A 23,557-nucleotide genomic window follows, 5' to 3' on the forward strand; every position below is an offset into this window, starting at 1 on the left:
ACTGAAGCCTAGACAGATGGAGCAACCGATTAGCCAGGATCAACGCTTTACCTCCCTCTCTGTCTTTCTTTTTTTTACATTTTGGATTATGTGTTAATTGCATTTGAGGAAAAATGATTTATTTTTGTGTTAGGGTGAGGCCCACCTTTGTGTGCTATTTGATGATTTGTGTATATATTTGGGTTGTTTTCTTTAAAATTGTGTTTTATCTATTACTATGGTTGATTGAGCTTTGGCTCCTTTTATTTTAAATTGCAAACTGATTTGGACCCTTTCCAAAAAAAATTGAATTTTTCACACTTTTTTGCAACCCTTTATCTGCTCTTGAATGTGGCTATTCTTTTGCAAAAATTTGAGTCTCTGTTCCAATCAATACTGATGACTTGAATAGTGCTCTCAATCGAACAAACATGAATGCGCCGCTACGATGAGGCCAAATGAAGTTGCATAGACAATATGTTAACTCTTTGCATCTTGTTATGATTAGCCTTGTATCAAATTGATTATCTTGTGATGATCATTGCACACTAGAGAAAGTGTGGAGCCTTGTTTAACTTATAGTGTTAATGCCTAGTGTGATGAGCTTACATGTGAACTATGCATAATAAATCCTAGAATTTGCCCCGTTGGTTCGGTGAACTAAGTGATGCTATCTCTTGATATGATCTTAGGCAACTTCTACGCGTGTGAGACAATTTGACATATACCTCTTTTGTGACTCACCCTGTGAGTGTGTGAAGCGCTTTTGAACACCCTTCGAGCCTTTCCCTTTTCTTTGGAAGAAACTTGATGAAAACTAGACCTTTCTTAATCTATTACCCATAATCCTCATGAAGTTGTGGTTAGTTGAATAGCCAACTTAGGCCACACCCCCTAAGTTGGGGGTGTGTTGAAAAGATAGGGGCAAGTCAAGAAGTGCAAGGAAAGTCTCCTCTTACCCATGATTTTGAGAAAAATGGAACCCCTCCATATAAAAAAGAAAGAAAAGAAAGGATAGAAAAGAAAAAGAAAAAGAATGAAAAAGAAATTTGTTGAATAAACTACAAAAGAAATGGTGTTTTCTAACAATTCATGGGAAGCGAATAATAGGATGACCTATTATTCACTAATGAAAATGATGAACGAAAAAGGAAAATAAGTGTTGAGACCACCACATTTCATGAGGATGAAAGTCACTGAGCCTGAATGACCACACCTTTGCACTCAGCCCCATTACAATCCTTGAAAAGACCTTTTTGATCTTGAGTGAGGTGAAACAAATGTTGATTGGAAAATAAGGGCAAACCTATGGGTGAAATTATACATTATGTTCTTCTTTGTTAGTGTGAGCGTTGCATCTAATTCCAAAGATTTAAATTGTGAAACCATTGTGTGAATATGGAATCATTCTTTGTGTGAGGGCATTTGAACACTATAGTTGAGCTTGAACTTGCATTTGAAGCAAGTATTGTGAGCATGAGATTCGTTGATATTGGTGAGTGACAACTTGTATGTTTGAGTACACATTTGATCTTTGCATAAGTAAATAGAGTTTTTTTGTGTGCACTCATGATTGAATCTTGTGTAGCACTGTTCGAGACACCCTTTTTGAACGGCTGAGCTTGAGTTTGCTTGAGGACAAGAAAAATTTTAAGTTGGGGTTGTTGATGAGTCCAAAAATTGGACTCATTCAGGGATATATTTTAATAGAAATTGTGTCCTCAAATGTTTATCTTATCACAATATCTGATGAAAACCCTTAAGTTTCACGTATTTGAAGTTTTAAGGAAAGAATGGAAACTACGTCGCAAAAAGTAACAAAAAGGTTGAAAAGAACGAAAAAATGAAGGCCTGAGGATCGCCGAGTCCACTTGGTGAGTCGGCGAAGGGTCTTAATTCACCTTTTCTACTAGTGTGTTGTGCCCTAAAGAAAAGGATCAAGTCGGCAGAAATAGGGAGCAGTCGGCGCATCGCCGAGCAGTTCTGCGTAGCAGTTCCATGCCACCCAATGAACCAGAGCACGACGATGTTGAAGGCTGGTGCGAGACAGCGACGAACTACACCAAAGGGCGAATCGCCGAGTTGATGAACGATTCCGACTAATGACACCCAACGATCCGCTACAGCACAAATCTGTGATAACTATAAATACTAGTTAGAGTTTTAGTTTTAGTATGGAACAATTATTTTAATTTTCATATAGAATAGTACTTTTTGAGTGTTCTGAAGACTTGAAGAAAAAGAGGGTTTCATTTCCAAGGATTTGGACTTGGGTCTCTCGAATTCTTCATTCTTTGCCTGTAAGAAGACTTAAATCTTCATACTCATTTGAATGCAAACTCATTTAGGTATAAATTTTTATCGCTTGATGTGTGGCAAAAATCTCAATTCTTGGAGTGTGATTTAGCAAATATGGGTTAAGATATTTGTTTGGTCTTGCTTGCTTATAGTTTAATCATAGTTTAATTGTGATTTTGTTTACTGGTTGTGGATGAATTTAATGAATTTGTAGTTGCAAATACAAGTTTATTTATGTGTTTTTGGCTTTCGGGAGAGAGAGGTCAGAAAACTAAGACTACTAGATTGATGGCAGTGTGAGTGGGTCGACATGAGGTTCAGCTCGAGAGAATGAACCCTAGTCCCATGTCCACACACTCAGCTCGAGAGAGTGAGTGGGTTAAGGCGTAGGCTGGTCTTCATGCGGCAAATGGGTGTCTGAGAGGAACGCATTTGAAACGGGGTAAGTTGCTCGAGAGAGAGCTTAACCCCCTTAAAGATTAGCCTAGTCAAAATTATTCTATGAATCTTCTATTGAAAGCATGTACCCACTAATATAGCTTAACAATTATTCCCGTCACATCCCAAGGATCCCCTCTTATTGCTTAGAAACCCTTGTTTATTTCGCTATTTTTACTTACTAGTGAAAAAACCCCCCATTGTTAATTGACACGTTTGTGTCCCCTCTTTAATTTACAAAGTTTTTACTCGTTAATGTCTTTATCTACGACTAGTTAGAACTAAATTTTATTTTTCTATAAATTCTCAAAACCATTCTCTTGGGGCGATCCCAACCCTTGGTTGGGTTACTAAACTATTGTACGATCAAAGACAATTGCATTGGAAGTTGTGTCTTGATTATGCAAACATCAGATATTATCCCGAAGAGTCATCATCTTCTAATGAGGTAAAAATCGCACATTAAATGCGGTTACCGATTCCTCCCAAGAAGTGATGGATTCGCGAGGCAACTCCACCAGCCACTTGCACGCCTCTCCCATTAACGAGAAAAGGAATAGCCTTAATCGAACTAACTTCTTAGAAATGTTTTGAAAGAGAATAGTCCACACACATCCACGAAGTTTCAAAGATGTTCGTGAGGATCCTCATGAGCCAATCCACTGAAAAGTCCCTTTAGTTGCAAGAGCTGCAACATAGTGCTCGTTATGTGGAACGCTGAATTTCCCTCGGCTGGAGGTAAACAGATGGCCCCAATACCTCCCATTAGATAGGGGTCCTTAATGTTGGTCTCTTGGACATCGTCGAGATTTTCGATGTCGTCTTGGTGGCCCATCTGGCTGCCGTTGCTATCATTAACACTCATGCTCTTTGTTTTCAACATAAACAATAGAAACAAAACTGAAAATTAAGTAACTGAACTACAACTAAAAAGAACAAAAATTCTACTAATCTAAAAATTGTCAACTAACACCACTCCCCGGCAGCGGTACAATTTTGATATTTGTGTAATCAAGACACAACTTCCAATGCAAGTGTCTACAATCAGACAATAGTATAGTAATCCAACCAAGGGTTGGGGTCGAGATCCAAGGGAGTGGGCATGAAAATTAATAGAAAAATTAAATTAAGTTCTAATTAGTTAGAGCTAAATACATTATCGAATATAAACCTGTTAAAATTAAGGGGTAACGCAAGCGTCAATTATCAATGGCGGTTTGTCACAAATAAATGAAAACAACTAAAATGCAAAGAGTACTACTCAAGGAGATGGGATTCTTGGGATGTGATAGGAATACTGGACAGACTAAACTATTGAGTACATGCTTTTGATAATAAATCCATTGAATATTTGTGACTAGGCTAGACTATAGTGGGGGTAAATTCTCTCCCGAGTAACTTACCCCGAATCAAATGGGTTCCCCACGGACAACCACTTGCCGCATGAAGAACAACCTCCACCTTAGCCCACTCGCTCGCACGAGCTGAGTGTGTGGGAGAAGGACTAGGGTTCACTCTCTCGAGCTGAACCTCATGTCGACCCACTCCCACTGACCGTCAATTTAGTAGTCTTAGTTTTACGACTTGTCTCTCGAGCAAACCGAAAACACAAAGGTGAAATCATATTTGCAACTACAATTTCATTAAGTTCCCCCACAACTACTAAATGAAATCACATCTAAACAACAAATAAATTATCAACAAGCAAGACCCAACAAATAATCTAACCCATATTCATAAAATTACACCCCAAGAATTGGGGTCTTAGCTAGACATGTAAAAGAGATAGAAAATTATACCAATATGAGTTTGCAATCAAATGGGTTTGAAGATTTAAGTCTCAAAACAAGCCAAGAGTGAAGAATCCACAAGACCCATGTCTTATTTCTTACAGTTGAAACCCTTTGAACCTTGAAGTTCTTCAAAACCCTCTCCAAACTTAGAACTCAAAATTCTATGTCAAAAACTGTATATAAAAATTTTGATATTAAGCTACAATTCTCAAAGAGTATTTATAGTTTTTAAAAATTTGTGCTGCAGCGGATCATTCGGCGCCGTTAGTCGAGATCACAGATCAACTCGGCGATCCGCCCTTTGGTAGGTTTCGTCGTCGTCTTTTTCTATCCTTCAACATCGTCGTATTTGGATCATTGGGCGACGTAGGACTTCTTTGAGAAACTGCTCGGCGACATGTCAACTGCTCCTTTTCACCGCCGATTTGATCCTTTCTTTCAGGGCTTAACACACTGGAACAAAAGGCGAAGGTAAGACCTTTTGGTGAGTCGCCAAATGTGTTCGGCGATTCTCAGATCTTCATTTCTTCGTTCATGCAGCTGCTTTTATCCCTTTTTGCTAAGTTCTGTCCACTATGAAAGAGACAAAATATGCATTTGAGGACACTTATCCTATCAAAACATAGCCTTAAATGAGTCCAATTTGTAGACTCATCATTCAATAATCTTAGAAGGTCACATCTAAGCCCTCATTTCCCTCTTTCATGGCATAACACTGACGCTATCAATTTCGCCCTAGAATTTTAGGTTAATGAAGAATACATGTATAATCATACAAAAATCATGTAATTACACCATGAACAATTATTATCTACTCAATTGGACCAACATATAACAATACCACACTTTAAGATCCAAATTGAAAAAATTAGAGATATCATGGGTTATTGGGGGAATTCATCATAAATCATCAATAATTCATCAATTCAATCATAGATCATAAATCAACCATTGAAATAGTTTTGGAAAGAACCCACACGATAGAAGTCAAACTCTCACTTTTGGGGAAAACAATAGTTTTTTTGAAATTGAACTTTGAAGGGGCTCTATGGGTGAAGGCTACCCATAGATAAAAGGATACCATACCTTATTGAATAATCTCCACAAAATTGAGTGGAAAATACACCCCCTTCAACCCTAGACTTCACCTCCTTCTTCTTCTTCTTCTATGGAGTTTTAGAGAGAGAAATATGTTCTAGAAGAACTTTGGGATATTTTGGTGTTTTGGAATTAATGACTTAGTTGGGGTGGTTTATGTCTTAAAATAGTTTATATAGGTGTATAAAGTCCATAGAAAATGACCCCCACTTAAAACTAACTAAAAAGGAATTTCCTAATTTAACCTCCACTAGGTAGCCATAGTGCAAGGCACCACGCCAGTGCTCACAAGCCGTGGTCAAGACCACAGGCCGTAGTCCTTAAGAAGTGTCTTGGCTAGTGTGTCTTGGCCTCCACAAGGCTAAGGCATGACCACGGGCCTTCCCACGATGCATGGTCAAGACCACTGGCCGTGAAGTGGCTCGTGGTCCATGGTCCAGTGGCTTGGACACAAGGACTTGCCTCCCAAAATGCAAAGTCACCTTCACGAGGCTTCCTACGAACCGTGGTCAAGACAACTGGTCGTGGTGATGGCCGTGAACTTCGGGCAGTGCTTTTCCAAGGTTGGGGCAGCCTTGGCCTTTGGCTTCAGCTTTGCCCCTTTTGCCTTGGCACTATCCCTTTTAACCCTCCATTAAAATATATATGGTCTACTAAACTACTGGGTGTAACACGTACATTGACGTTCGAGCCCTAAACCCCTCATTCTATGTACAAGAAGTCTTACTTACGACTCTAACCTCATTCCAAACTCTAGAACCCTAACACAAGGCTCTAGTTTAACCTACTAAATTATCTCCCCCTTGGGAACATTCGTCCTCGAATGACATTTCTACATACTTTTTAAAGGAAACGACTCTAGACTTAGCAGCCCATCATTCATGCAACACATTTAAAATAATGTACAATTCAAAAGGAGGAAACATCAACTCCATCTCAAAATGATCAATGCAACAAAAGGGAGTAGGAACTAAATCTAACAACCCATTATGCATGAAAACTTCAACTTTTGTCAAATTCATTGGAGGTACTACCTTCTCTAACTCAAAGCATGCTCAACACATTAACATGAAGCCAATTTTGCAATTACTCTTCAAAAGCATATTAAGGCATGTTCATCAACTCGTCTCATGAAGTATATAGGCCATTCTTACTAAATGCACAACAACATGAGAAACACATAAATCATGAAAATAACTCATTTCTTACAAATCATGAACTTCTCAAGGACATGCATAACATAAGGAGATCATGGAAATTTCTAAACCGCACATGACTCCCAAAACATAAAACAAGCCCAAAAAGGAACTCTTGGTCTCAAGCTAGAATAGGAATAGAAGAAGGAGATGAGGATATCGGGAATCTCAATAAATATTTCTATCTAAGCATACCATCTTCACCCTTGGGAGTAATCCCCCTACTAAGACATCTAATACTACTCCTTTCAAACAATCCCATATCATCACCAAAACTCATAATAACCTTACCGGGTTCTAAAACCAATAGAGGTCTACCAACCATGCATCAAAACCCTACCAAAGCTAACATCAAAGCCTAACATGTCAAGTTATACCAAGTCAACAAGAGTAACTCTATGGGACAAGAAATGGGACATTTTCTATAAACCTTGTTAGCCACCACAAAATCATCAACCGGGATAGGAACCGAAAAAGGTTCTAATAACTCTTTCGGGGGAACATCAAACCTCATTGCCACACAAGGCATCACAAAAGAAAAGGTAGTACCGGGATCCAACAAAGCATACACATTACTAAGAAAAACTTTTAACGTACCGGTACCTTCATCCGGAGAGCCTTCTAAGTTACTTCTAGACCGGAGTGTGTAAAACTTACCTTGCCTTGGAGTACTAGTACCCGAACCACTTAGAGGAGCTTGCTTCCTCTATCTTCTTCTAGCCCTAAGCACCGGGAAATCTCTCATTATGTGACCAATATTACCACAACCATAGCAGTCCTTCATGCCGGCTAGACACTTACCATCACGCCTTTTTCCACTACTAGCACAAGCAGGCTTAATCACATAAGTTCCAATACCAGTCACTCCTTGAGACATAGGGGTAGACACCCTCTTTTGGTTAAACTTTGGGGGAAACTTAGAAGAGCTTTGTCCATAAAACCATTCTTGAGAGGAATTGTCATCATAAAACCTATTCCGCCTTTTCTACCAGTCACTCCCATAAAATTCAACACCTTATATAAACTCTTGAGGATCTTCCTCCACTTTGACCCATAGAATTTTGAAGATTCTATCCAGACTTGAGTCAACATTTGAAAACCATGCCTAATCTTCTCATTAGACATTAAGTCATCTGGAGCTTGAGGAGGATCTCCTTGATCAACATTGTCTCTTTCAAATCCACTGGTGAAAACTCCTTCAGTAGTCATGTCTTGTAGACCACCGGATAAGGATTAGAAAAAATACCCTATAAAGTTAAACACGATCACACGACTTAAGAGTAATGAAGAACTGGAATTTCTAAGCATCTTGTGGCCTCTCATTCATAAATGCGGCGCGCTTCACACTCATTAACAAGAATCTACTCGACGTGGCTTATGAGACATCATCCTAGAATCATTCTAACCCTTGTGCTCTGATTACCAAATTTGTCACGACCCAGGGGTACCCCCTTGATGTAGCACGGTGTACTCGACCCCCGAAGGGGGTCTTATACAAGCCCTTAGCATATCATAACATAGGATTAAAGAATTGATACGAAATTTAAAACTTTATCCATACAATTGAAGTCTCTTATAAAAGTAAAGCGGAAGTCCAACTTGTCTCAATTAGCCATCTAATACTATCCTTGAATCAAATAGGGACACAACCATTACAATATAGTCTGAAATGAAATAACGAGAAAAGAAACTCAAATGACTCGTATGACCTCGAATCTTGAGGACTCACCATACGCTAGGAGAATGACCAATTCCAAGCTCTAACCAATACAAGATCGCCTTAAGAACTGGACCCTAGAGTTGTAGGAAAATATAGGAAATATGGGTTAGTACAAAAATGCACTAAGTGTGATATCCATGTATAAAAATATTTAAAACATGCTAAAAGGGATATTTTAGTTGAAACCATGCTATATGCCAATTTTGAACATCTCTTTGAAATAGTTGGAAAACGTAACTCATAAGACAACTCATGTATAGTTCATCATAGCATAAAGGATATCAACATATTCACAAGCATAGTCTCCAACATAGACATAATGCAAACATCAATCATCATAAGACATTGTTCACATACATAGTTAAATACTAAGATCATCCTCATCATTATAGAACCATCACATAAGTAACCCTAAGTTATACTTGTCCAATGCATAGATAAGATCCATAATCCCATATACACTAAGTACCACTTTTCGGCCACCATGCTCATGCTTGTCATGCTTTGATCTCATCCATAGTTAATACTCATAGAAAAGGAAAAATTTATATTCAATAACTCATATCAAGGAAACCCATTCATCGAAACAATCCATATAAAGCATATATTAATTCATAAATCATCATAGTATAAGAGAAATACACCACGACCACTCTAAAAGCCTACTTGTGCAATACATGAATGAAGTCGCATACCCCCACTCACACTAAGTAGAACCTCTTGAGAACCATAGCACATAACTCATGTTCTTATTCATGGAGGTAAATAGCCTTAATTGACATAGACCATGTGAACTACATGGAATCCGGTGTACTGCCTCACACCGAAAAGAGGTGTCATACTTGCCTAAGGTAGAACTGAAGTTTATTAGCTTCGGTGGATTCACTAGATAAAAACCTATGTGGGAACATAGTTACGGGATAGGGAGATTGCTTCTACAAACCTGGACTTCTGGTGTAGAAGGTTTCCATCTCATGAGATAACTGTTTTGGGAACCCGAACTACTGGCGTAAACGAACCCATAGGGAAGACGGACAATTGCTGTAAAAGCTTCCATCTCATATTCATATCCCCTCGGTGCTAGGCATAATTCCTATTAAGTTCATTTTAAATCTTAACTTAAGTTCATGTTTATGGAAGAATGTCGTAACACTCAATCCTTTCAACAACACCTTAGTTACATCATAGTCATGTTCATACATGAAGTGTGTGTGTGAGATGTCCTTTCAATGACACACCCACAATATTATCATCATAGACACTTCACTCTCAAAGTGTTCATACAGCATGTACATAATATCACAATCATGCATAATTCTCATAGCTGGCATAAAAGTATCAGAGGTCACATTAAATGTACACATCTAAAATTCATCGTATTAGACATAGATATAATCATAATTCAAGTAGTTCAATTACTACATGCACAATCTCATGTACTCATAATATAGGTCATGTGGGTAAAGTCCTTCCAAAATAATTTCATATACAATTCAACATACATAGTAGCTTCCCTTTTAAAGCCTTAACATTCCTAGCTCATTCATATTATTTTTTACCCTTAAAGCCTTAGAAATCATTTTCATACTACAAGCTTTACTATCAAGCAATACCTCACATCGTCATCATGTATACCTAGTTTTCAAGGTAATCCAACACATGCTTCATTCTTAACCAATTATAACCATATAATAACATGTAAACTCAATCTCAATACTACTCAACCATGATCCATCATATAAGCCCTAATCTAATCAATTTATGTCTACAGGTTTTACTTTTAAGAAATTCATATCTAGATGCTTTAATCTAAGACAATTCATAAAGGAGTACATCAATCTTAGAAAGTCATATCTAAGCCCTCAATTACCTCTATCATGGCATAACACTAACTATATCAATTTCACCCTAGAATCTTAGGTTAATAAAGACTACATGTATAATCATACTAAAATCATGTAATTACACCATGAACAATTATTATCTACTCAATTGGACCAACACATAACAATACCACACTTTAAGATACAAATTAGGAAAATTAGGGATTTCATGGGTTGTTGCGGAAATTCATCATAAAACAACAATAATTCATCAATTCAATCAAAATCCAGCATAAATCAACCATTAAAAACATTTTTGTAAAGAACCCACAAGATTGAAGTCAAACTCTCACTTTTGGGGAAATCACTAGTTTTTTTTAAATTGAACTTTTAAGGGGCTCTATAGGTGAAGTCTACCGATAGATGAAAAGCTATCATACCTTATTGAAGAATATCCACTAAATTGAGTGGAAAAGACACCCCCTTCAACCCTAGACTTCACCTCCTTGTTCTTCTTCTATGGAGTTTTAGAGAGAGAAATATTGTGTAGAAAAACTTTGGGATCTTTTGGGATTTTGGAATTAATGACTTAGTTGGGGTGGTTTATGACTTAAAATAGTTTATATAGTTGTATAAAGTCCAAAGAAAACGACCCCCACTTAAAACAAACTAAAAAGGAATTTCTTAATTTAACCTTCACTAGGCAGCCATGGTGCCAGACACCACAACAAGGCTCACGAGCTGCGGTCAAGACCACTGGCCGTGGTCCTTAGGAAGTGTCTTGGCTAGCATGTCTTGGCCTCCACAATGATCAGGCATGATCGCAAGCCTTCCTACGAACCGTGGTCAAGACCAGCGGCTGTGAAGTGGCTCTCATGGTCCAGTGGCTTGGAAACAAGGATTGGCCTCCCACAATGCTAAGACACCTTCACGAAGCCTCCCACGAAACGTGGTCAAGACCACTGGTCGTGGTGATGGCCGTGAACTATGGGCAGTGCTTTGCCTAGGTTGGGGCATCCTTGGCCTTTGTCTTAGGCTTTTCCCCTTTTGCCTTGGCACTTGCCCTTGTAACCCTCCATTAAACTCTAGATAGTCTACTAAATTATGGGGTGTAACACGTAACTTGACGTTCAACCCCTAAAACCCTCATTCTAAGTACGAAAAGTGTTACTTATGACTCTAACCCTCATATCAAACTCTAGAACCCTAACACAAGGCTCTAGTTTATCCTACTAAATTCCGGGGTGTCAGAAAATGACACTTGTGTAGAACCAACCATTCATACTTAAGAAAATCACATTTCTATTTATTCCCTCAAATCCCCCATTTGGCTTTTTACCTCTTTTCTCAACCTATTTTTGACATCCATTCATTTTACTTTCTTTCCCTTGACTCTTTTCAACATAGATGTGACTTTTTACTTTATGGCTCTTATTTCTCACTTTCTTGTTTTTCTTTCACTTTATTTTTCTTTATTTCTTTCAGCACTTTTGTTTATCATCTTTTTGCTTCTTTTGCACAAAGTCACATCTTCTTTTATCTTTTCTTTTTCTCTCTTCGACACATAACTCTTTTCATACCCTTTTTGCAGTTTCCTCTTTCATAGCCACCCTCAACTTATGTATTTTGCATTAGTTGAGGTGCACAATATTCGATGTCGGACCAAGGCCAAGATCAAGGTAACTTTTTGCATTAGCCACCCGCAAATTAGGCTTTTGGCCTAAGTCCAGGTGCACATGTCCAAGGAGGTACCAGGCTGAAAACAATTATTTTAGGGAAGGTGAGTTAGGTGAATTGAAAGAAGTGGTCGCTCTTAGGCTCAAACATTTAAGGGAACATCGATTTCATTTGGTTGGATCATTTTAGGCTTTAGTGGACTAATTTGAACAAGGGCCTATGATCACTTCCCAACTTCTAGCCTGGATTATCTTAGCAGGACCAACGGAGAAAGTTCTAGATTGGCACATACTGTCTGAACATTCAACTTTTCTCACACTCTTGGCATATTGTTTCATTATTAGATTGTTAGATTACCCAGTCCTAGTTTTACCATAAGTCATGAGGTCAAAGTGGTTCTTTATCGTGTCATATTAAGATCCAACATATTCAACTCATCAAGACTATAGATCTAGCACATTTCATAAGTTTTGGACGGGTATCAATTTTATGCTCATTATGCCATCATGCTTTTTATTCTTCAAGTTACTTTTACACATAAAATCCTAAACATGTCGGTTCAACATAAAAGTAAACAGTCCTTTGGGGGGAAAGAACACAGGCAAGAAAACCCCAATGGAGGATTCTGAGTTAGGTTACTCAGACTTCACCCTAACACTTCAATCCATTTACCCCAACCCCAACAAAATAAGGTGGAATTGCCCTCAATGCATAGAAAGAAAAAATATAAAACGTAGGATGAAGGTGAAGCAAACCTGTGGCGCAAATGCACCGAAGACTTCTTAAAAAATAGGTGGGTCCGATTTCCAAGGGCCCGCTGGATCAACACTCTAAACGCCTTTAGGAGCACTCCCATCTATTATCCCAGCACTCTCAGTAGTGTTTATATCAATTCTCACAGCACCCTCAATAGTGCTCACACCTCTGGATGAGCCAACACCTATCTCCCTGGCCCACTGTTGTCTCATCTCCTCATCTAGTAACGAAACCCTCGTGGCCTCATCAAACTGTTGGGGCTCTTTCTTTTTTAATCTTTGGGCCTCAGCATTATCAGAAGTACGATCGAAACGAGAGTACTTCGCAGCAGCACGAGAAAAATCTAATGGCGGCATATCTTCAACGAATACGGAAGTGAACACCACCTCATCAATCGATGCCGCAGGGGTAAACTATGGCTCAAACTCTAGAGGGCTAGGAGTGCATCAACATCAGCATGGAGTCTAGCCAACTCATGTTGGAAGGTCCACACATCAACTGTCGGGGCAGGCCTCTCTAATACTCGCAACTTAAAGGTATCCAGGCACTTATGAACAGGCTGAACCTTCTGCTCCATCATCTGTTCTATCCTCACCTCGGACTCTTCTATGGATCATTTAATCCATGGCTTCATATACTGAAGCAAGGTGGCTATCTGCATCTCTAGATTTTGGACTCGGGCTAGAGGGATGGTGGTGGAACCTGAAGAGTGAGTGGCGATGAATAAGCTAGGGGTCTGACTGGTGGCCGAAGACAGAGGAGCCTAGGCATACGCTGTAGTGGCTGGAGGGGTAGGGTCATCAACTTGCATCTGCTTCACATCTACTACAAGATCATCTCCCAACGGTGGCACCTCAACATGTGGCTTCCTGCGAGGTGCAGCTACTTTAGCCTTCCCAAATAAGGCCGATATCAAGAGTCTTGGTTTCCTGAAGCAACCGGTCACAATGCCATACTGGTACAACAGTATCCCTACAAAGCTGGAAGATAAGGCACGGGAAGGGCAAGCTGGTGGTATCCTTGAAGGCACTCTCATGAATAATCGCAATCAGGATGCGGGTTAAATCTATCTCCAAGCCTGCAACCACTGCTGCAACTATCACTACTAGGTCCCATGTGCCACATTATCAGCCTGAGTAGTGGACACACGATTTCGCACCAGCAACCATAAGAATTTAGCAGCAAAATTCGGCATCGCCTTCTTGATACCCAAACTCAAAGTCCGGACCCAATCTACGCGCTCTCCATCTGCAGCAATGTGACGTGCTAGCCACCTCAAAAGTGACTCCTTGTGATCGACATTCCTCTTAAATTCCCCACTCTGAACGGTACTCATCCCATAGTCGAACTCTGTTGTATTGATGGGTAGAGTATAGTTTGGGCCGTAGATAAACCTGCGGAGGGTGGTCTCGGAGATGTCGACTATGAACCCCTGTACAATTATGGCCTCAAGGGGAGGTTGAGTTGCAGGTTTTGCCCTCTTAGAGATGGATCCTCTAGTCGCGGCAGCGTAGGAAGCGTAGAACTCTGGACTATGTCCTCACTATAGGACCCTAAGCTCCGTGCCATCCACTCTCACTTGTGCCTCTAAAAAAGATCGTGAATGACTGGAGCGGTGTGGAGGCTTCCTGTGAGAACCCGACGCTCCTCTGTGACTATTTTGGCTATCTTATCGTGCTCATTCAGCATGCAACCATCCGTGTAAATCTGGTACTGGCCCATCACACACCATTTATTGGGCTCTGTAGCAACTAGTGCAAGCTCATAACTGGGGGGGACTGGGATCTCGCCCATACTCTCGGACTCAGAAGAAACGGTGGTACTGCCACTAGAGCTGGAACCGGAGTTGGATAGGGACTCAGAGTCATCCTGTGAACCGATCGATGTGGCCCCTCTCTTCAGACTGGGAGCAGTGACCACGTTGGAGCTCACCTGCCAGGCTCTATTCTATGTAGTGCATAGAGAAGTGGGGGAGGTCCTGGATTGAGGTGGAACATACTCCCCATCTGTATCCTCACCGATCATCCTAAAAGAAGGATTAACAAATTTTGATTTTCCCTTGGCGGCGTAGGTCGGAGCTTGCTTCGGGGCCAGGGTACCTATGGAAGCTTCGTTAGTACCAAACTAGAGTAATAGTGGTCATCGAATAATTTTAGACCAAGTGTCGGACCAAAAAAAATTAAAAATTTCTTGGACAGTAGCTGAACTGTCGACCTACGGTGGGTACCGACGGTCCGTCGATGGAACGAAGGTCCGGGGGTCCCCTCTGTAGGTCAGAGGACCCAAAATTGTGTCTTTTATGTGGGAACCACGGATGTGCGGAATGGTCATTCGATGGAACAACAGACCGTAGTCCATACTGTGGTTAGACACTTAGTGAAAATTTTGTTTGCTACAAACCACAGACCCGACCTATGGTCCGTAGAATGACCTACGATCCATGGATGGGGTCTCGTGGATCAGTTATGTGCCAATTTTTAGAACTTGTTACAATTGCATGCCTTTACTTTCAACAATTACAAACAAATTAGGCCTACACATGCATTTGAACATGAAATTTGGTAGTTAATCATCCTTAGGGTTCAAATTTCACAAAAGTTAATAGATTATTAAAATGAAACCTATGAATCCTAAGTCAAAACTTCCAATTCGATCTATTACTCTAATTTAGTTAGTTTTAATTAGCTACACACTCATATACCATCATACCAAGGATTATTCGAACTTGTAATTCAACATTCAAACATGACACTAACAACCCAAGGTCAAGTTCATCGATGTGATTCCAAATGAAACAGTGAAGTAATTCAAAGTTTGGGAGAAATATGTATACCTTACAAGTAATCACCAATGTTGAGTGTGTGTTGCAATGATATGCGTGACCCTTTTCTAGCCTTTCGAAACCAAACCCGGACTTTAGAATCGTTGGGGAAAAAGAGTAGAAGTGGGGATTGATTTAGGAGAGAAAAGGGAATTATGGGATTTGGGAGATTTATTGGGGGATGATATGGAAGTTATAAGAGTGATTAGGGGGATTTAGAAGGTTGAAAAATGGTTGGGGGGGGGGGGGAATAGATGGACGTGGGAAGTGTTTTGAAATAGAGGGTTTTATTTAAAGGGAGTTTGGGTCGGGTCGGTAGAACCCAAATTTTGGACACACGAGACCCTGTCGACAGTCCATAGGTCGACCTATGGACCGTAGGTCTGGTCCGTAGGTCACTCTGACACTTAGAAAATTAAACAAACTTACCTGGGGTCTATAGACACTCACGGTTCGTGGATGGACCAACGGACCATCAACAGGGTCCGTAGACCACTGCACAGCTGCTTTTCTGCTGATTTTGCCTTCCATCCCTGCATATGTAGCAACCATTAGCACTTTCTTTTTACATTTTCTGGACACTTTTTAGACACGGACCCTATTCTATATCTAGCCAATGCTAACAAAAATAAAACACCTATCTAAAAAGTTCCAGAAAATAAAATCAAAGAACAAAACTCCTATCTCGAAAAGAAAAACATATAGTTGGCTAGATTGTACATCCTGGGTTACCTTCCAAGCACCTTGATTACGCAGACTTCATCGAGATAGTAGGCTTCTATCACTTATTGGACACTCTCCGACTTCCCCATGTAGACCATGATTCTTTTCCCATTCAATTTGAACCTTACTCTCGAGCTCGACCGCTCCATGTAGAAATACTTGAGTGACTCGAAATGGCCCAGTCCACTTGGACTTGAGCTTTCCAGGAAACAATCACTGCCTTGAGTTGAATAAAAGTGCCAGATGTTGCACAACAAATTCACGGTTTTCAATCTCTTAATCATGATACTTCTTCATCTTCTCCTTGTACAAGGCTGAACTTTCATATGCTTTTAGGCGAAACTCATAAAGTTCATTCATGTCATTCACTATTTGACTTGATGCGACACCCCAATCCAAATTCAACTTCTTTAGACATGGCCTTATGCTCTAGCTCTACTCGAAAATGGCATGACATCCCATTTACAAGTTGGTAGGGGGACATACCTATGGGAGTCTTGAAGCGGTGCGATAGGCCCATAAAGCATCATCAAGCCTGCTTGACCAATCCATTTTGTTGGCTTCACTGTCTTTGCAAGGATTTGCTTTATCTCTCTGTTTGATACTTCAACTTGCCCACTAGACTGCGGATGGTAAGGAGTAGCTACATTGTGACGAACTCCATATTTCTCTAGCAACACCTTGAACAACTTATTACAAAGGTGAGAACCTCCATCACTGATAATCGCCCTAGGTGTACCAAATTTGGAGAAGATACTCTTTTTCAAGAATGTGGTGACACTCTTACACTCATTGCTTGAAAGTGCAATTGATTTCAACCATTTTGATACATAGTAAACCGCAACAAGAATATACTTCATCCCAAGTGAACTCACAAATGGACCCATGAAGTCAAGGCCCCAAACATCAAATAACTCAATCACCACTATCGGATTCATAAGCTCTTGCCTATTTGAAATTCTTCCTTCTCTTTGGCAATAGTTACAAGACTTGGTGAAATCATGAGCATCTTGGTGGATGGTAGGCCAGTAATACCTACACTGCAAGATTTTATGAGCAGTCTGAATACCACTATGATGCCCACCAACAGGCGATGAATGACACACCTATAGTATACTCATCATCTCAAGCTCGGGCACACAGCGATGAATAATCCCATTAGCATAAATACGAAACAAGTAAGGCTCATCCCCAAAGAACTTTTTCACATCATGCATAAACTTTTTCCTTCGGTGAAAAGACAAATCCGATGGACCCAAATCGCTTGCCAAGTAGTAAGCAAAATTACGAACTAAGGAATAAGATCATAAGAAGCAGCCAATACATGTTCGTCTGGAAATGGTTAATTAATTTCAGCCCCATGTCCTAACTTGTGCATAGCTTCTTCCTCTAATTTGGACAAATGATCGGCAACTTGATTTTTTGTCCCCTTTCGATCTTTCACCTCAAAAACAAACGTTTGCAACAACAATACCCATATAATCAACCTCGGTTTTGCATCCTTTTTAGCCTTTAGATACCTCAATGTAGAATGGTCAGTATGTACTATGACCTTAGTACCAGCAAGTCGGATTGAAGTTTCTCGAATGTGAAAGCCACAACAAGGAGTTCATTTTCAGTTACCGTATATTTCTTTTGAGCCAAAATCTGGTCTTTGATGGTACAGTAAATTGGATGAAGAATCTTTTCTCGCCTTTGTCCCAATACCGCACCAAGCGCCACTCCACTCGCATCACACATCACTTCTAACGGTTTCCCACATTCCAGTAAAATAATGATAGGTGCGGAAAATAGACTTTCTTTCAACTCTCCAAATGCTCTAAAACAAGCATCAACAAAATCAAATTTACACTCCTTTTCGAGTAATTTGCACAATGGGTGTGCAATTTTGGGAAAATCCTTGATAAACCTCCTATCAAAGTTTGAATGCCCAAGGAAGCTTCTAAGACCTTTAACAGAGATAGGTGGTGGAAGCTTTTCTATTTCCACAACTGTAGCTCTGCCAACCTCAATACCCTTCTCATAAATCCGATGACCTAGAACTATCCCCTCTTTCACCATGAAGTTGCACTTTTCCCAATTGAGTACAGGATTGCACTCTTCAAACCGTTTGAGTACCTCAGTCAAATGCATCAACAACCATCAAACGAGTCACCTACCACAGAGAAATCATCCATAAATACCCCAATAGTGTCCCCCACCATATTTGAAAATATCGACATCATGCAACGCATGAAGGTCGCTAGAGCATTACACAACCCAAATGGTATCCTTGTGAAGGTGAAAGTCCCATACAGACAACTGATGGTGGTCTATTCTTGGTCCTCCAAAGGAATGGAGATCTTATTGTAACCCAAATACCCATCAAGAAAGCAATACCAACCCTTACCAGCAAAGCGATCCAGTACCAGATCCATGAATGACGTCGGGAAGTGATCATTTTCTGTCCAAGCATTCAATTTGTGGTAGTCCATGCATATTTTACATCCGATCAATGGCCGCATCCGAACAAGCTCACTTTTTGCATTAGGAACCACAGTAATCCCACATTTCTTAGGTACACACTGAACAGGATAGACCCAACTACTATCTGCAATAGGGTATATGACTCTAGCATCTAACAATTTGATGATTTCCTTTTTCATGACCTCTTGCATAGGTGGATTAAGTGTCCTTTGATGCTCAATACTTGCCTTGCTGTCCGGCATGAGTTGGATTTATGAGAACAAAATGTCAGGAGGAATCCTAATAATGTCTGCAATAGTCTATCCAATAGCCCTCTTAAACCTCTTCAACACAGAAACCAATGCCTCTACTTGTACCTCACTCAAATCAACCTCAATAATTACCGGTAAAGTGTCATCTCTTCCCAATAATACATACCTCAAATACGATGGTAGATCCTTGAGCTCCAAGTTTGGAGCTTCTTCCACAGACGGTTTTATGGGTAGAGAGTCGTGATTTTTCATATCTAGCTCCAATTTCTTTGGTTTGGAATGAAATTTGAACCTATCAAGTGCGACAACTAATTCATCATAGTCTTCAATACCATCACCCTCAAAATTCATCATTACCGCTGCAGTGCATCAACACCCAACCTATTTTCAATAGATACATCAGAACCTTGCTCCACAATATCATTCATCACTAATACTGACTTGAGATCGCTTCCTTCTTTATAGACCTACAAATATTGAAAGTTACATCTTCATTATTCAATCGAAACTTCATCTGCCCTCTCTACATATCGACCAACGCGCACCCAGGAGCAAGGAATGGTCTCCCTAAGATGAAGGGAACCTCAAAATCAACCTCATAATCAAGTATCACAAAATCCACCGGAAAAATGAATGACTCCACTTTCACAAGGACATCTTGGAGAACACTAAAGGACTTCTTCATAGTTCTATCGGCCATAAGTAGTCTCATCGCAGTCGGTTTTAGAGCCCCTAAGCCCAACTTCTTGTACATAGACAATGGCATCAGATTAATGCTAGCACCCAAATCACACAACGCCTTTGCAAAATGTAACAACCCAATGGTACAAAGAATAGTAAAAGAACCAGGATACTCTTTCTTCTGCACAAGTGACCTAGTAGAAATAGCACTGCAAAGTTGCAACCTCTCATCATTTTCAAAACTGATGAGCCTCTTTTTGGTCACCAAATCCTTCATAAACTTTGCATACCCAGGCATTTACTCCAAAGCTTCTATCAATGGAACATTGATGGAAAGTTGTTTCAAAATAGTAATGAACCTGCAGTATTTGCCTTCTTCAATCTTCTTCACCAATCTCTTTGGGAATAGTTGTTGAGCTCTAGGCATGGGAACAACTTTTCGGGTCACCTCTGCTTCCTTCTCTGTAACATTCTTAGACTCTCCAGTAATCTCGATCTCATCATCATCTCTTTCTACAATAATTTCAACCTCAGACGGCATAAGGGGATTAATGGTTTGTTTACCTCCTTGAGTAGTGACTTCCATACAATGCCCATCATTCTTCGAATTCTGGATGGTGTTGCTAGGAAGCGTGCCAGGCTGAAGTGGGTTCACAGTAGTGGACAACTGATACTGATTAAACTGTTGCTCAGCTTTATCGACATTGCATGGGCATCAACTTTTTGACTAATTGAAACAAGTCATTCCTCATCTTTTTCACATTCTCATCAGTCGTATCAAACCTCTTCATCATCTTATAAATCATATCCTCAATGCACGACATACTACCCCTAGCTTCTCTATTGCCAGATTCCTAATTTGTAGGAAGAACATAAGGCCCAACTCTCTCATTTTTGTTGCCATAGTTGTTCCGGTTGTAGTTGTTGTCGCGATTGTAGTTCCCATTCTGGACATAGTGACCTTCTCGATTGTAGTTACCATAGTTCTGACCTTGGTTTCCTTGACCTTGGTGCCAATTATCCAAGTTCGAACCTAGGGCGTTAGCTCGAAAACCCCCCGTCTGATCATTCACCAAATACACATCCTCCTCATAGTATCATTCCTCAACTAGTGGTGGTGGTGGAGTTCTAGTTAGGTAATTTACCGCATTCACTTTCTCTACACCTCCAGTCACATGTTTCAATACCAACCCAAGTTATGTCCTCATCTAAGCCATCTCCTCACGAATGTCATCACTAGATTAATGTGGTGCGGCTTGAACAGTGAATGTGCTTCTTCCAGTATTAGCTTTTTGAGTGCTCCATGCCTTATTGTTCTGGGAAATCTTCTCCAATTTCTCAGCGACCTCCTTAAAAGTTCACTCACCATACGGTCCTCCAACGATAGTATCTAGCACAACTTTTCCGTTGTAATCTCTCCCTTTATATAAATACTCCTTCAATGACTCATCATCTATGCGGTGATTCGGAACACTTCTGATGAACTCAATAAATCTATCCCAAGAACTACTCATAGACTTTCCAGGTAGTGCAACAAAATTGTTCAACTTGTCCTTATAGTTAAGCTTCTTAGACACTTGGAAATACTTTGCCATGAACACTCGATGAAATTGGTCCCATGTACGAATTATGTTGTATGGAAGCTCAGCAAACCATATAGCAGCATCACCGGTCAATGATAGAGGGAAGACTCTCAACCCTTTGACATCCATATCCAACTCCGGTCTCCCCACACAACTTTTAACGACACTTCTCAGTTTAGCCATGTGACCAAGCAGATCTTTCGAAGCTAGCCCATAGAACAACTCTCTCGCTATAAGCATCTGCAGAGACTGTTGGTCACCACAAATGTATGCCCTGGAGGTAGAGGAGGAAGAACAATGGGCCCTTCTGATTCAACTGTATTTAATTCAACATAGTAGTTATCGTGCAACTTTGGTTTTGGCGGATTTTGTACCCTCAATGCATCTCAGATAAGATTTCCACCATGACTTGCACAGTAACAACCCTAAAAGGCTGCAATTGTGCTCTATCACCTAAATTCTCTCCAATTGGGTTGATTTAGACCCATTGATTATTTTTTTTCTCAAAGTTTTGCTCAACTCTGGATCCTAGGGGGTCAATGGTTCGCCTCAGCTCTATGTTCTTGGAATACACTAGGGTAGAAACCTATAGAAAATAAAAACAAAAGAAAACTTAAAATCAGGAAATACTTGACTAAAGTTCAATAATGTAGTTAAACTTAATCTAAAAGCCAAATTCCCCAGTAGCGGCGCCAAAATTAGATACGCTCAAATTACACCCATATTAAAGAATATAAGCAATTGTTGTCAAATAAATAATCCAACTTATAGGTTGGGATCGATCCCACGAGGAAAATGATTTAGACTTAAGATTAACTTACGATTACTTCCTTTTAGTCAAACTATATCCAAAACAAGTAATTAAAGGAAGGGAGGGGGTTTTTGTAAGCAAATAACCGATTGTTGATCAAGTAACAAGTGAGCAGGATTCAAACTTTTGTTTATCAATAGGAGAAAGAAACTAAGGTGTAAGTGTTCCCCAGCTCTTAACACGGTAATCCTAATAATAGTAATCTTTTCCTAGTGTTTTACATGCAAAGTCAGTAAGATAGTTATCCCTAGGTGATTAGTCCTCCAATTAGGGAATTTCACTATGTACCTAGGTCCGGCTACAAGTGTATGCTTTACTAACCCTTACTTTTTACCTCAGATTAGACGTTACATCAATGTATGACTTAGTGTTCACCCTCGCACCAATTGACATTAGACTATTAGTTATCATCCACTAAATCTTTGTTGTTAATTCTTTTCTCATTAACTACTTCCTTGGTCCGGCAAGTGGCAACAAGGGGAGTTCTAACGTTGGTCACCGTTAAAAAGACTTCTTGAAAGAATTAACAATACATGCATAAACACTATTCAAGAATTACTGAATTATTATTCATACTTTGTTAATTGCTCATGGTTTCCACAACCCTAGTAGTGGATTTAGCTACTCATGCTTGAAAGAACATAATTCATGTTTTGAAAAGAAGAATTTATGAACTTACAATTAGAGTAGAAGAAACCCGAAATCTCCAATTAAATTTCAAAGTCAAAATCTTGTAAAACAAAATCCGAAAATCAAATTGCTAAAGTTCCAAGTTAATTTCACCAAATACCAAGAACTAAAAGTAAACAATAATGTCTAACCCCCAAAAACGAGGTTAAAATACCCTATTTATAGAAAAACATGTCCTAAACAAAAAAGAAAACAAAATAAGGAAATAAACTTCATGAACGCGGCATCAATCGACAACTCGACCTACGAATCGTGGGCCGACCTACGTTCCATAGGTCCCCTTCTATTGGTCAACACTTAGAACTTTTCGGCAGAGGCTGGAACCTTCACTCTCAGATCATCAAAGACAGACGTGCAGGACGGACCGTAGGTCGACCTACGGTATGTGGATCCTCTTTCGTGGCTCCACACTAGGAATTTTCATCAGGTACTGGAACTTCAACTCTCTGAACACATTCAACGGATGTGTAGGACGGCTCGTGGGTAGACCTACGATCTTTGGATCGCTTCGTAATTCCACACTTGGTCAGAATTCCCTGATTCTCCATCTACGCCTACCCATTGATGGACCGTCAAAGGACCTATGGTCCTTAGGTCACTCTGTGGGTGGCTACTTATGGATATTTTCAACTGTCATCTCATACACTCAACCGCGTCCAAGCATACTTCTTGAAAACATAACACATAAAACATTATTTCCAATACAAAATGGGCCTAGACTCACACAACTCTTAAGTGAAATGTATCAAAAAT

The 23,557-nt window shown here is 39.9% G+C and overlaps 1 protein-coding gene across 4 annotated transcripts in view; it reads left to right on the top strand.

Moving 5' to 3' along the window:
• The window catches only part of LOC125876728 (uncharacterized), an 854,340-nt gene that overhangs the window by 736,156 nt on the left and 94,627 nt on the right, over positions 1 to 23,557 (top strand). Inside the window, exon 1 of one of the 4 annotated variants that reach the window (XM_049557963.1) lies at positions 17,711 to 17,714. The exons of the other annotated variants lie outside the window; for them this stretch is intronic. The gene's annotated coding sequence lies outside the window, so the exon portion shown is untranslated. Of the gene's footprint in view, positions 1 to 17,710; positions 17,715 to 23,557 lie in introns of those variants that run through there. 4 annotated transcript variants of the gene reach the window in all.

This window comes from Solanum stenotomum, chromosome 9 (assembly GCF_019186545.1).
Source record: "Solanum stenotomum isolate F172 chromosome 9, ASM1918654v1, whole genome shotgun sequence".
NCBI lineage: Eukaryota > Viridiplantae > Streptophyta > Magnoliopsida > Solanales > Solanaceae > Solanum > Solanum stenotomum.